The sequence below is a fragment of the Pseudophryne corroboree genome, unplaced genomic scaffold (assembly GCF_028390025.1).
Source record: "Pseudophryne corroboree isolate aPseCor3 unplaced genomic scaffold, aPseCor3.hap2 scaffold_1087, whole genome shotgun sequence".
Classification (NCBI taxonomy): Eukaryota; Metazoa; Chordata; class Amphibia; order Anura; family Myobatrachidae; genus Pseudophryne; species Pseudophryne corroboree.
Genome location: NW_026967713.1, coordinates 3217 through 16965, shown reverse-complemented (window position 1 = coordinate 16965; position 13749 = coordinate 3217). Strand labels below are relative to the sequence as shown.

General features: G+C 40.8%; 2 pseudogenes; one reads left to right on the top strand and one right to left on the bottom strand.

The window, feature by feature from the left end:
• The first annotated feature begins 7255 nt into the window (after positions 1–7255).
• Positions 7256–7434, top strand: LOC134988895 (U1 spliceosomal RNA; annotated as a pseudogene).
• A 2103-nt stretch (positions 7435–9537) lies between these two features.
• Positions 9538–9679, bottom strand: LOC134988856 (U1 spliceosomal RNA; annotated as a pseudogene).
• Positions 9680–13749: the final 4070 nt, after the last annotated feature.

Here is a 13749-nt window from a genome sequence, read left to right as displayed (position 1 = left end):
CAAATTTGTTATCATAAAAATAAAGCCAGAAAATGAAGAGCTGTTTAATCACTCAATTGGATTTTTCTGCCAGCATTTTTCTTTTTCTCTGCAACCCACTGCTAAATTGTGCTTCCTAGCTGTTTTTTTATAAAATCACTTAATCAAATCTAACTCTGATTACATCAGAGAAGGCCAGGTACCCTACACCATAAGAGGGGGTTTGCAATTTTGACTTGTCTACTTAAATATTACCAAAATTTGATCACAAGGTCAATTACGTCCCTGGATGGGATTGAACCACCAACCTTTTGATTAATAGCTGAACACACTAACCGATTGCGCCACAGAGACACTTTGCAAAAAGTACATACTGACAAAGACTAATAAGCATTCATCTAGAACGTTTCCTAGAAAAACTTTAAAAAGTCAATAATCTGGAGAGTTTTTGTAAGATGTTTCTTCCAGCAACCAATGAAGAAACACATTGGTACTTTCGCATGATGAGTGAGTGCTTCAGGATCTCTTGCACTTACATGTGCAGCAGAGTACTGCAATGGAAGCATGCTGGGCCCATAACCCAGAGGTAGGCAGATTGAAACTATCCTTTGCTATATGCATTTTTTTTTGTTCATTAAAGTAATCCAAAACTGGGATTGATATTTTAGCTTTTATTTTTACTTAAAGTACAATAACTTTTACCATTTTAATTTGTTTTAATAGTATATTGACAGTGTTGTTTTCTTTCAAAAATCCAATTAATTTTCTTTACCCGATTATTAAAATGGTAATTGACAAAAACAAACTACATTGTCACCAGAAGAGCAATACAAAATGTACAAGTGATATATTAAAATCATCTTTCCAGCTTGAATTTCAATGATGCATTGGGGCAACGATTTTGTGAGAAACATCTTCACCCTTAAATAAAGATTTTCTTAATTCCTTACCTGTGTGCTAATTAGATATCACCTTGTTTTCACATTAAACAGACTTCCACATGAGAAAGCAGCAAGGATGCAGTGGCGTTAATGTTTCCTGGTGTCAACCTGTATTATTTCAGTAGATATTGAAATGAGGATGCATCTTGCTGCCTTTCCAATGAAGCAAGTTTAATTTAGTAATAGGTGAAAAACCATCCCTACAAATATGTTAATCAGATACTTGGCTTTGTGGACACTTTTCAGAGAACAAATTAGTTAGCATAAAAATAAAGCCAGAAAATGAAGAGCTGTTTAATCACTCAATTGGATTTTTCTGCCAGCATATTTCTTTTTCTCTGCAACCCACTGCTAAATTGTGCTTCCTAGCTGTTTTTTTTTATAAAATCACTGATTCAAATCTAACTCTGATTACATCAGAGTAGGCCAGGTACCCTACACCATAAGAAGGGGGTTTGAAATTTTGACTTGTCTACTTAAAGATCACCAAAATCTGATAACAAGGTCAATTACATCACTGGGTGGGATTGAACCACCAACCCTTTGATTAATAACCAAACACACTAACCGATTGCGCCACAGAGACACTTTACAAACATACATACTGACAAAGGCTAATAAGCATTCATCTAGAACGTTTCCTAGAAAAACTTTAAAAAGTCAATAATCTGGAGAGTTTTTGTAAGATGTTTCTTCCATCAACCAAAGAAGAAACACATTGGTACTTTCCCATGATGAGTGAGTGCTTCAGGATCTCTTGCACTTACATGTGCAGCAGAGTACTGCAATGGAAACATGCTGGGCCCATAACCCAGAGGTAGGCAGATTGAAACTATCCTCTGCTATATGCATATTTTTTTTTGTTAATTAAAGTAATCCAAAACTGGGATTGATATTTTTGCTCTTTTATTTTTACTTAAAGTAAAACTTTTACCATTTTAATTTGTTTTAATAGTATATTGACAGTATTGTTTTCTTTCAAAAATCCACTTAATTTTCTTTACCCTATTATTAAAATGGTAATTGACTAAAACAAACTACATTGTCACCAGAAGAGCAATACAAAATGTACAAGTGATATATTAAAATCATCTTTCCAGCTTGAATTTCAATGATGCATTGGGGCAACGATTTTGTGAGAAACACCTTCACCCTTAAATAAAGATTTTCTTAATTCCTTACCTGTGTGCTAATTAGATATCACCTTGTTTTCACATTAAACAGACTTCCACATGCGAAAGCAGCAAGGATGCAGTGGCGTTAATGTTTCCTGGTGTCAACCTGTATTATTTCAGTAGACATTGAAATGAGGATGCATCTTGCTGCCTTTCCAATGAAGCAAGTTTAATTCAGTAATAGGTGAAAAACCATTCCTACAAAGGTGTTAATCAGAGACTTGGCTTTGTGGACACTTTTCAGAGAGCAAATTTGTTAGCATAAACATAAAATCAGAAAATTAAGAGCTGTTTATACAGCTACTGCCTGAGGGTCTCTTGACCTGGTGCAATACCTCTGTAGCTTTTTGTTGAGGCGGGACGCCATCATGTCTATCTGGAACAGTCCCCACCGACTTGCAATCTGTGCGAAGACTTCCTGATGGAGTCCCCACTCTCCTGGATGTAGGTCGTGTCTGCTGAGGAAGTCTGCTTCCCAGTTGTCCACTCCCGGAATGAACACTGCTGACAGTGCGCTTACATGATTCTCCGCCCAGCGAAGAATTCTGGTGGCTTCCGCCATCGCCACTCTGCTCCTTGTGCCGCCTTGGCGGTTTACATGAACTACTGCGGTGACGTTGTCTGACTGGATCAGAACTGGTTGGTCGCGAAGTAAGGTCTCCGCTTGACATAGGGCGTTGTATATGGCCCTTAGCTCCAGGATGTTGATGTGAAGACAAGTCTCCTGACTTGACCAAAGACCTTGGAAATTTCTTCCCTGTGTGGCTGCTCCCCAACCTCGGAGGCTCGCGTTCGTGGTCACCAGGATCCAGTCCTGAATGCCGAACCTGCGGCCCTCTAGAAGGTGAGCACTCTGCAGCCACCACAGGAGAGATACCCTGGCCCTGGGGGACAGGGTGATCAACTGATGAATCTGTAGATGTGACCCGGACCACTTGTCCAGTAGGTCCCATTGCAAGATCCTCGCATGGAACCTGCCGAAGGGAATGGCCTCGTATGATGCCACCATCATTCCCAGGACTCGAGTGCAGTGATGCACTGACACCTGTTTTGGTTTCAATAGGTTCCTGACCAGAGTCATGAGTTCCTGGGCCTTTTCTATCGGAAGATAAACCCTTTTCTGGTCCGTATCCAGAATAATGCCCAAGCAAAGTCAGACGAGTCGTAGGAACCAACTGCGACTTCGGGATATTGAGAATCCAGCCGTTTTGCTGTAACACCTTCAATGAAAGTTATACGCTGTTCAGCAACTGCTCTCTTGATCTCGCTTTTATGAGGAGATCGTTCAAGTACGGGATAATTGTGACACCTTGCTTTCGCAGGAGCACCATAATTTCCGTCATTACCTTGGTGAAAATTCTCGGAGAAAATTCTGGAGAGACCAAACGGCAACGTCTGAAATTGGTAATGACAATACTGTACCGCAAATCTTAGGTACGCCTGATGAGGTGGATAAATGAGTACATGAAGGTATGCATCCTTTATGTCCAGAGATATCATAAAACCCCCCCCTTCTAGGCTGGCGATGACCGCTCTTAGCGATTCCATCTTGAACTTGAACCTTTTCAAGTATAGGTTCAGGGATTTTAAATTTAATATGGGTCTGACCAAACCGTCCGGTTTTGGGACTACAAACAGGGTCGAATAATTTCCCTTTCCTTGTTGAAGCAGGGGAACCTTGACCACCACCTGTTGAAGATACAATTTGTGAATTGCATTTAACACTATGTCCCTTTCCTGGGGAGAAGATGGTAGGGCCGATTTGAAAAACCGGCGAGGAGGCACCTCTTCGAATTTCAGCTTGTAACCCTGAGAAACAATTTCTATTGCCTAGGAATCCACCTGCGAATGAACCCAGATGTGACTGAAAACTCGAAGACGTGCCCCCAACTGGGCGGACTCCTTTAGCGGAGCCCCAGCGTCATGCGGTGGATTTTGTAGAGGCCGGGGAGGACTTCTGTTCCTGGGAACTAGCTGTGTTGTGCAGCTTCTTCCCTCTGCCCTTACCTCTGGCAAGAAAGGACGCACCTCGTACTTTCTTGTTTCTCTGTGATCGAAAGGACTGCATTTGATAATGTGGTGCTTTCTTAGGCTGTGAGGGAATATAAGGCAAAAAATTTGATTTACCAGCTGTAGCTGTGGAGACAAGGTCCGAGAGACCTTCCCCAAACAATTCCTCACCCCTGTAAGGTAAAACCTCCATATGCCTTTTTGAGTCGGCATCACCTGTCCATTGCCGGGTCCATAGGACTCGTCTAGCAGAAATCGACATAGCGTTTATTCTAGAACCCAGTAGACTAATGTCACTTTGAGCATCTCTCATATATAGGACAGCATCTTTTATATGCCCTATGGTCAATAACATAGCATCCTTATCTAGGGTCTCAATCTCTGCTGATAAGGTATCTGTCCATGCTGCCACCGCGCTACAACCTCGGCCGACGCAATTGCCGGTCTGAGTAAGGTACCAGAATGTGTGTAAATGGACTTTAGGGTAACCTCCTGCTTGCGGTCAGCAGGGTCCCTGATGGTAGCCGTATCCTGGGATGGCAGCGCTACCTTTTTGGATAAGCGTGTCAATGCTTTATCCACCCTAGGGGAGGATTCCCACCGTATCCTGTCCATTGGCGGGAAAGGATACGCCATAAGAATCCTTTTGGGAATCTGCAGCTTTTTGTCTGGAGATTCCCAAGCTTTTTCACATAATTCGTTCAACTCATGTGAGGGGGGAAAGGTTATCTCAGGTTTCTTTCCCTTATACATGTGTACCCTCGTGTCAGGGACAGGGGACTCTGTGATGTGCAAAACATCTTTTATTGCAATAATCATATATCGAATACATTTAGCCAATTTTGGTTGTAACTTTGCATCATCGTAGTCGACACTGGAGTCAGAATCCGTGTCGGTATCTGTGTCAACTATTTGGGATAGTGGGCGCTTTTGAGACCCCGAAGGTCCCTGCGACATAGGGACAGGCATGGGTTGACTCCCTGACTGTTCCCTAGCTTCAGCTTTGTCTAATCTCTTGTGTAATAAGTTTACATTAGCACTTAAAACATTCCACATATCCATCCAGTCAGGTGTCGGCGTTGTCGATGGAGACACCACATTAATTTGCTCCTGCTCCTCTCTAGGAGAGCCTTCTACCTCAGACATGTCGACACACGTGTACCGACACACCATACACTCAGGGAATCCTCTTATCTGAGGACAGTTCCCCAACAAGGCCCTTTGGAGAGACAGAGAGAGAAAGTATGCCAGCACACACCACAGCGCTATATGACCCAGGAAAAAAACACAATCATTTTATGTTTACCCAGTAGCGCTGTATTTCCATATATATATGCGCCTAATTATGTGCCCCCTCTTCTTTAAGACCCTCTTTCTACCGTGGTATAAGCAGGGGAGAGTCCATGGAGTTTCCGCTCAGCGGTGCTGTGGAGAAAATGGCGCTGGTGAGTGCTGAGGGAGAAGCCCCACCCCCTCAGCGACGGGCTTATGTCCCGCTCAAATATAGTAAAAAAATGGCGGGGGCTCTTATATATATATACAGTGCCTAGCTGCATATATATTTATTTTGCCAAAGAGAGGTCTATATTGCTGCCCAGGGCGTCCCCCCTGCGCCCTTCACCCTTACACTGACTGCCGTGTGTGAGGTGTATGGGAGCAATGGAGCACAGCTTTACTGCTGTGCGTTACCTCAGTGAAGATCATGACGTCTTTCGCCGCCTCTGAAGTCTTCTTTTCTTCTCATACTCACCCGGCTTCTATCTTCCGGCTCTGCGAGGGGGACGGCGGCGCGGCTCTGGGACGGACGGCGAGGGTGAGACCTGCGTACCGATCCCTCTGGAGCTAATGCTGTACAGTAGCCTAAGAAGCAGAGCCTATCAACTCACAGAAGTAGGTGTGCATCTCTCCCCTCCGCCCCTCGATGCAGGGAGTCTGTTGCCAGCAGGCTCCCTGAAAATAAAAAAATCTAACAAATATACTTTCTGTCAGGAAACTCAGGAGAGCTCCCTGAAAAGCACCCAGTCTCCTCTGGGCACAGTAGTAAACTGAGGTCTGGAGGAGGGGCATAGAGGGAGGAGCCAGTGCACACCCAGATCTAAAGTCTTTCTTAAAGTGCCCATGTCTCCTGCGGAGCCCGTCTATCCCCCATGGTCCTTACGGAGTCCCCAGCATCCTCTAGGACGTAAGAGAAAAATTATGCTGGCAGAAAAATCCAATTGAGTGATTAAACAGCTCCAGAGCTGCTCTGTAAGGCAAGTAAAAGGGTGTGGGCCCTGCAGCACTACCTGTAGTTTGCATTGTGCATTGGAAGCCTAGTTTGCTGTCTGTTTCCACTTCTTTTTTCTTGAGCCCCTCCCGTCTATACCCTTGTGCACTATCCTGACTTCTCCTCCCGTCTGCTTACTTTGTGCCTTCCAATGCACAATGCAAACTACAGGTAGTGCTGCAGGGCCCACACCCTTTTACTTGCCTTACAGAGCAGCTCTTGAGCTGTTACAGTGCCCAGCTGCTGCAAGAAATCAGCGTGAATGCTTCAGGGGCTGGGGCATGGCCAACATGAGCCCCACACCGAAGGAGGGTGGGGGTGTTTAATGCGAACTAGGGGTCTCGCACAATGCGAACTACAGGTAGTGCTACAGGGCCCACACCCTTTTACTTGCCTTACAGAGCAGCTCTGGAGCTGTTACAGTGCCCAGCTGCTGCAAGAAATCAGCTTGAATCCTTCAGGGGCTGGGGCATAGCCAACATGAGCCCCACACCGACGGAGGGTGGAGGTGTTTAATGCGAACTAGGGGTCATCCAAGTGCCGCAAAAGGCCGCCATGCCCTGCACGCCCCTTTTCTCTTTTCATATGCAGACGAGGGTTGAAGCCAACTTTGACCCACTGCTTGGATGACATCGCCATATGCAAATTCATCTGCTGCAGGCCTTCCCCCAGGAATGCTTGCACTAGTTGTTGCATTTGGTTTGTTGTTTGGGGGTGCTTCAGTATTAGGCAGCCTTCTGCCCTCCCATGTTCATCTGAAAATATGTGTTCTCCCTGCAGTTGTTGTCCCCAGATGAGAGTTCCCTTGTGCTGCCTCAGTTGAATCTCCTTTACTTGACAGAGATGTGCCTGAGCAGCGGCCCTCCCCAGCCCTATCCCAAATCATACTTATTTTGCATAGGAGATACCATGGTCATGAAGACTGTTCTCCCAGGGTGCGGTTCATTCATTGCATTCTGGGTATGCTGACCCCTGTGATTTCCCCAAATGTGGGAAACTCGACTGCATTATTTAATGCGAACTAGGGGTCATCCAAGCACCGCAAAAGGCCGCCATGCCCTGCATACCCCTTTTCTCTTTTCATAAGCAGACGAGGTTTGAAGCCAACCTTGACCCACTGCTTGGATGACATCACTTGCTGCCTTTCCAATGAAGCAAGTTTAATTTAATAATAGGTGAAAAACCATCCCTACAAAGGTGTTAATCAGATACTTGGCTTTGTGGACACTTTTCAGAGCACAAATTTGTTAGCATAAAAATAAAGCCAGAAAATGAAGAGCTGTTTAATCACTCAATTGGATTTTTCTGCCAGCATATTTCTTTTTCTCTGCAACCCACTGCTAAATTGTGCTTCGTGGCTGTTTTTTTTATAAAATCACTTAATCAAATCTAACTCTGATTACATCAGAGAAGGCCAGGTACCCTACACCATAAGAGGTGGTTTGAAATTTTTACTTGTCTACTTAAAGATCACCAAAATCTGATAACAAGGTCAATTACGTCCCTAGGTGGGATTGAACCACCAACCTTTTGGTTAACAACTGAACACGCTAACTGTTTGTGCCTCAGAGACACTTTGCGAAAGTACATACTGACAAAGGCTAATAAGCATTCATCTAGAACGTTTCCTAGAAAAACTTTAAAAAGTCAATAATCTGGAGAGTTTTTGTAAGATGTTTCTTCCATCAACCAATGAAGAAACACATTGGTACTTTCCCATGATGAGTGAGTGCTTCAGGATCTCTTGCACTTACATGTGCAGCAGAGTACTGTAATGCAAGCATGCTAGGTCCATAACCCAGAGGTAGGCAGATTGAAACTATCCTCTGCTATATGCATTGTTTTTTGTTAATTAAAGTAATCCAAAACTGGGATTGATATTTTTGCTCTTTTATTTTTACTTAAAGTACAATAACTTTTACCATTTTAATTTGTTTTAATAGTATATTGACAGTATTGTTTTCTTTCAAAAATCCACTTAATTTTCTTTACCCTATTATTAAAATGGTAATTGACAAAAACAAACTACATTGTCACCAGAAGAGCAGTACAAAATATAAAAGTGTTATATTAAAATCATCTTTCCAGCTTGAATTTCAATGATGCCTTGGTGCAACAATTTTGTGAGAAACATCTTCACCCATAAAGAAAGATTTTCTTAATTCCTTACCTGTGTGCTGATTAGATATCACCTTGTTTTCACATTAAACAGACTTCCCCATGAGGAAGCAGCAAGGATGCAGTGACGTTTATGTTTCCTGGTGTCAACCTGTATTATTTCAGTAGACATTGAAATGAGGATGCATCTTGCTGCCTTTCCAATGAAGCAAGTTTAATTCAGTAATAGGTGAAAAACCATTCCTACAAAGGTGTTAATCAGAGACTTGGCTTTGTGGACACTTTTCAGAGAGCAAATTTGTTAGCATAAACATAAAATCAGAAAATGAAGAGCTGTTTAATCACTCAATTGGACTTTTCTGCCAGCATAATTTTTTTTCTCTGCAACCCACTGCTAAATTGTGCTTCCTAGCTGTTTTTTATAAAATCACTTAATCAAATCTAACTCTGATTACATCAGAGAAGGCCGGGTACCCTACACCATAAGAGGGGGTTTGAAATTTTGACTTGTCTACTTAAAGATCACCAAAATCTGATAACATGGTCAATTACATCCCTGGGTGGGATTGAACCACCAACCCTTTGATTAATAACCAAACACACTAATAGATTGCGCCACAGAGACACTTTACAAACGTACATACTGACAAAGGCTAATAAGCATTCATCTAGAACGTTTCCTAGAAAAACTTTAAAAAGTCAATAATCTGGAGAATTTTTGTAAGAAACACATTGGTACTTTCCCATGATGAGTGAGTGCTTCAGGATCTCTTGCACTTACATGGGCTATTAACCAAAAGGTTCCCACCCAGTGATGTAATTGACCTTGTGATCAGATTTTGGTAATCTTTAAGTAGACAAGTCAAAATTTCAAACCCCCTCTTATGGTGTAGGGTACCTGGCCTTCTCTGACGTAATCAGAGTTAGATTTAATTAAGGTGCGCAAGGGCATAGAAGGGAGCGGTTTAAGAAAAGAGAAGTGGAAACAGACAGCAAACTAGGCTGGAGAGAGACCTGAGACAAAGAGATCAGAATTATACGAGAGCCGACCAGGGGAAACACAAATTATGCAGTCAAGTTTCCCACATTTGGGGAAATCGCAGGAGCAGCACACCCAGAGTGCAATGGGTGAGCCTTGCCCTGGGAGAAGCACCTTCATGATCATAGTATCTCACCTGGCAGGTAAGTAGGAGTTGGGCTAGTTCTGGGGAGGGTCGCTGCTCGGGTACCCCCCTGTCAAGTGAAGGAGATCCAACTGAGGCAGCACAAGGGAACTCTCGAAAGAAGAACAAGGCTAGAGGAAGATCTGAGACAAAGAAATCTGACTTTTACCAGAGCTGACCAGAGGAAAGCACAAACACAGTCCCCCACTACCACCAGGAAACATTAACGCCACTGCATCCTTGCTGCTTTCTCATGTGGAAGTCTATTTAATGTGAAAACAAGGTGATATCTAATTAGCACACAGAAAAGAAAATTAACTGAATTTTTGAAAGAAAACAATACTGTCAATATACTATTAAAACAAATTAAAATGGTAAAAGTTATTGTACTTTAAGTAAAAATAAAAGAGCAAAAATGTCAATCCCAGTTTTGGATTACTTTAATTAACAAAAAAAATGCATATAGCAGAGGATAGTTTCAATCTGCCTACCTCTGGGTTATGGACCCAGCATGCTTCCATTACAGTACTCTGCTGCACATGTAAGTGCAAGAGATCCTGAAGCACTCACTCATCATGGGAAAGTACCAATGTGTTTCTTCATTGGTTGATGGAAGAAACATCTTACAAAAACTCTCCACATTATTGATTTTTTAAAATGTTTCTAGGAAACGTTCTAGATGAATGCTTAATAGCCTTTTTCAGTATATGCTTTTGCAAAGTGTCGCTGTGGCGCAATCAGTTAGTGTGTAAGGCTATTAACCAAAAGGTTGGTGGTTCAATCCCACCCAGGGACGTAATTGACCTTGTTATCAGATTTTGGTGATCTTTATGTAGACAAGTCAAAATTTCAAACCCCCTCTTATGGTGTAGGGTACCTGGCCTTCTTTGATGTAATCAGAGTTAGATTTGATTCAGTGATTTTATAAAAACAGCTAGGAAGCACAATTTAGCAGTGGGTTGCAGAGAAAAAGAAATATGCTGGCAAAAAAATCCAATTGAGTGATTAAACAGCTCTTCATTTTCTGGCTTTATTTTTATGCTAACAAATTTGTTCTCTGAAAAGTGTCCACAAAGCCAAGTCTCTGATTAACACCTTTGTAGGGATGGTTTTTCACCTATTACTAAATTAAACTTGCTTCATTGGAAAGGCAGCAAGATGCATCCTCATTTCAATGTCTACTGAAATAATACAGGTTGACACCAGGAAACATTAACGCCACTGCATCCTTGCTGCTTTCGCATGTGGAAGTCTGTTTAATGTGAAAACAAGGTGATATCTAATTAGCACACAGGTAAGGAATTAAGAAAATCTTTATTTAAGGGTGAAGGTGTTTCTCACAAAATCGTTGCCCCAATGCATCATTGAAATTCAAGCTGGAAAGATGATTTTAATATATCACTTGTACATTTTGTATTGCTCTTCTGGTGACAATGTAGTTTGTTTTTGTCAATTACCATTTTAATAATAGGGTAAAGAAAATTAAGTGGATTTTTGAAAGAAAACAATACTGTCAATATACTATTAAAACAAATTAAAATGGTAAAAGTTATTGTACTTTAAGTAAAAATAAAAGAGCAAAAATATCAATCCCAGTTTTGGATTACTTTAATTAACAAAAAAAAATGCATATAGCAGAGGATAGTTTCAATCTGCCTACCTCTGGGTTATGGGCCCAGCATTTTTCCATTTCAGTACTCTGCTGCACATGTAAGTGCAAGAGATCCAGAAGCACTCACTCATCATGGGAAAGTACCAATGTGTTTCTTCGTTGGTTGATGGAAGAAACATCTTACAAAAACTCTCCAGACTATTGACTTTTTAAAGTTTTTCTAGGAAACGTTCTAGATGAATGCTTATTAGCCTTTGTCAGTATGTACGTTTGTAAAGTGTCTCTGTGGCGCAATCTGTTAGTGTGTTTGGTTATTAATCAAAGGGTTGGTGGTTCAATCCCACCCAGGGATGTAATTGACCTTGTTATCAGATTTTGGTGATCTTTAAGTAGACAAGTCAAAATTTCAAACCCCCTTCTTATGGTGTAGGGTACCTGGCCTACTCTGATGTAATCAGAGTTAGATTTGAATCAGTGATTTTATAAAAAAAACAGCTAGGAAGCACAATTTAGCAGTGGGTTGCAGAGAAAAAGAAATATGCTGGCAGAAAAATCCAATTGAGTGATTAAACAGCTCTTCATTTTCTGGCTTTATTTTTATGCTAACGAATTTGTTCTCTGAAAAGTGTCCACAAAGCCAAGTATCTGATTAACATATTTGTAGGGATGGTTTTTCACCTATTACTAAATTAAACTTGCTTCATTGGAAAGGCAGCAAGATGCATCCTCATTTCAATATCTACTGAAATAATACAGGTTGACACCAGGAAACATTAACGCCACTGCATCCTTGCTGCTTTCTCATGTGGAAGTCTGTTTAATGTGAAAACAAGGTGATATCTAATTAGCACACAGGTAAGGAATTAAGAAAATCTTTATTTAAGGGTGAAGATGTTTCTCACAAAATCGTTGCCCCAATGCATCATTGAAATTCAAGCTGGAAAGATGATTTTAATATATCACTTGTACATTTTGTATTGCTCTTCTGGTGACAATGTAGTTTGTTTTTGTCAATTACCATTTTAATAATCGGGTAAAGAAAATTAATTGGATTTTTGAAAGAAAACAATACTGTCAATATACTATTAAAACAAATTAAAATGGTAAAAGTTATTGTACTTTAAGTAAAAATAAAAGCTAAAATATCAATCCCAGTTTTGGATTACTTTAATGAACAAAAAATAAATGCATATAGCAAAGGATAGTTTCAATCTGCCTACCTCTGGGTTATGGGCCCAGCATGCTTCCATTGCAGTACTCTGCTGCACATGTAAGTGCAAGAGATCCTGAAGCACTCACTCATCATGCGAAAGTAACAATGTGTTTCTTCATTGGTTGCTGGAAGAAACATCTTACAAAAACTCTCCAGATTATTGACTTTTTAAAGTTTTTCTAGGAAACGTTCTAGATGAATGCTTATTAGTCTTTGTCAGTATGTACTTTTCGCAAAGTGTCTCTGTGGCGCAATCGGTTAGTGTGTTCAGCTATTAATCAAAAGGTTGGTGGTTCAATCCCATCCAGGGATGTAATTGACCTTGTGATCAGATTTTGGTAATATTTAAGTAGACAAGTCAAAATTGCAAACCCCCTCTTATGGTGTAGGGTACCTGGCCTTCTCTGATGTAATCAGAGTTAGATTTGATTAAGTGATTTTATAAAAAAACAGCTAGGAAGCACAATTTAGCAGTGGGTTGCAGAGAAAAAGAAAAATGCTGGCAGAAAAATCGAATTGAGTGATTAAACAGCTCTTCATTTTCTGGCTTTATTTTTATGATAACAAATTTGTTCTCTGAAAAGTGTCCACAAAGCCAAGTATCTGATTAACATCTTTGTAGGGATGGTTTTTCACCTATTACTAAATTAAACTTGCTTCATTGGAAAGGCAGCAAGATGCATCCTCATTTCAATATCTACGGAAATAATACAGGTTGACACCAGGAAACATTAACGCCACTGCATCTTTGCTGTTTTCTCATGTGGAAGTCTGTTTAATGTGAAAACAAGGTGATATCTAATTAGCACACAGGTAAGGAATTAAGAAAATCTTTATTTAAGGGTGAAGGTGTTTCTCACAAAATCGTTGCCCCAATGCATCATTGAAATTCAAGCTGGAAAGATGATTTTAATATATCACTTGTACATTTTGTATTGCTCTTCTGGTGACAATGTAGTTTGTTTTTGTCAATTACCATTTTAATAATAGGGTAAAGAAAATTAAGTGGATTTTTGAATGAAAACAATACTGTCAATATACTATTAAAACAAATTAAAATGGTAAAAGTTATTGTACTTTAAGTAAAAATAAAAGAGCAAAAATATCAATCCCAGTTTTGGATTACTTTAATTAACAAAAAAAAATGCATATAGCAGAGGATAGTTTCAATCTGCCTACCTCTGGGTTATGGGCCCAGCATTTTTCCATTGCAGTACTCTGCTGCACATGTAAGTGCAAGAGATCCTGAAGCACTCACTCATCATGGGAAAG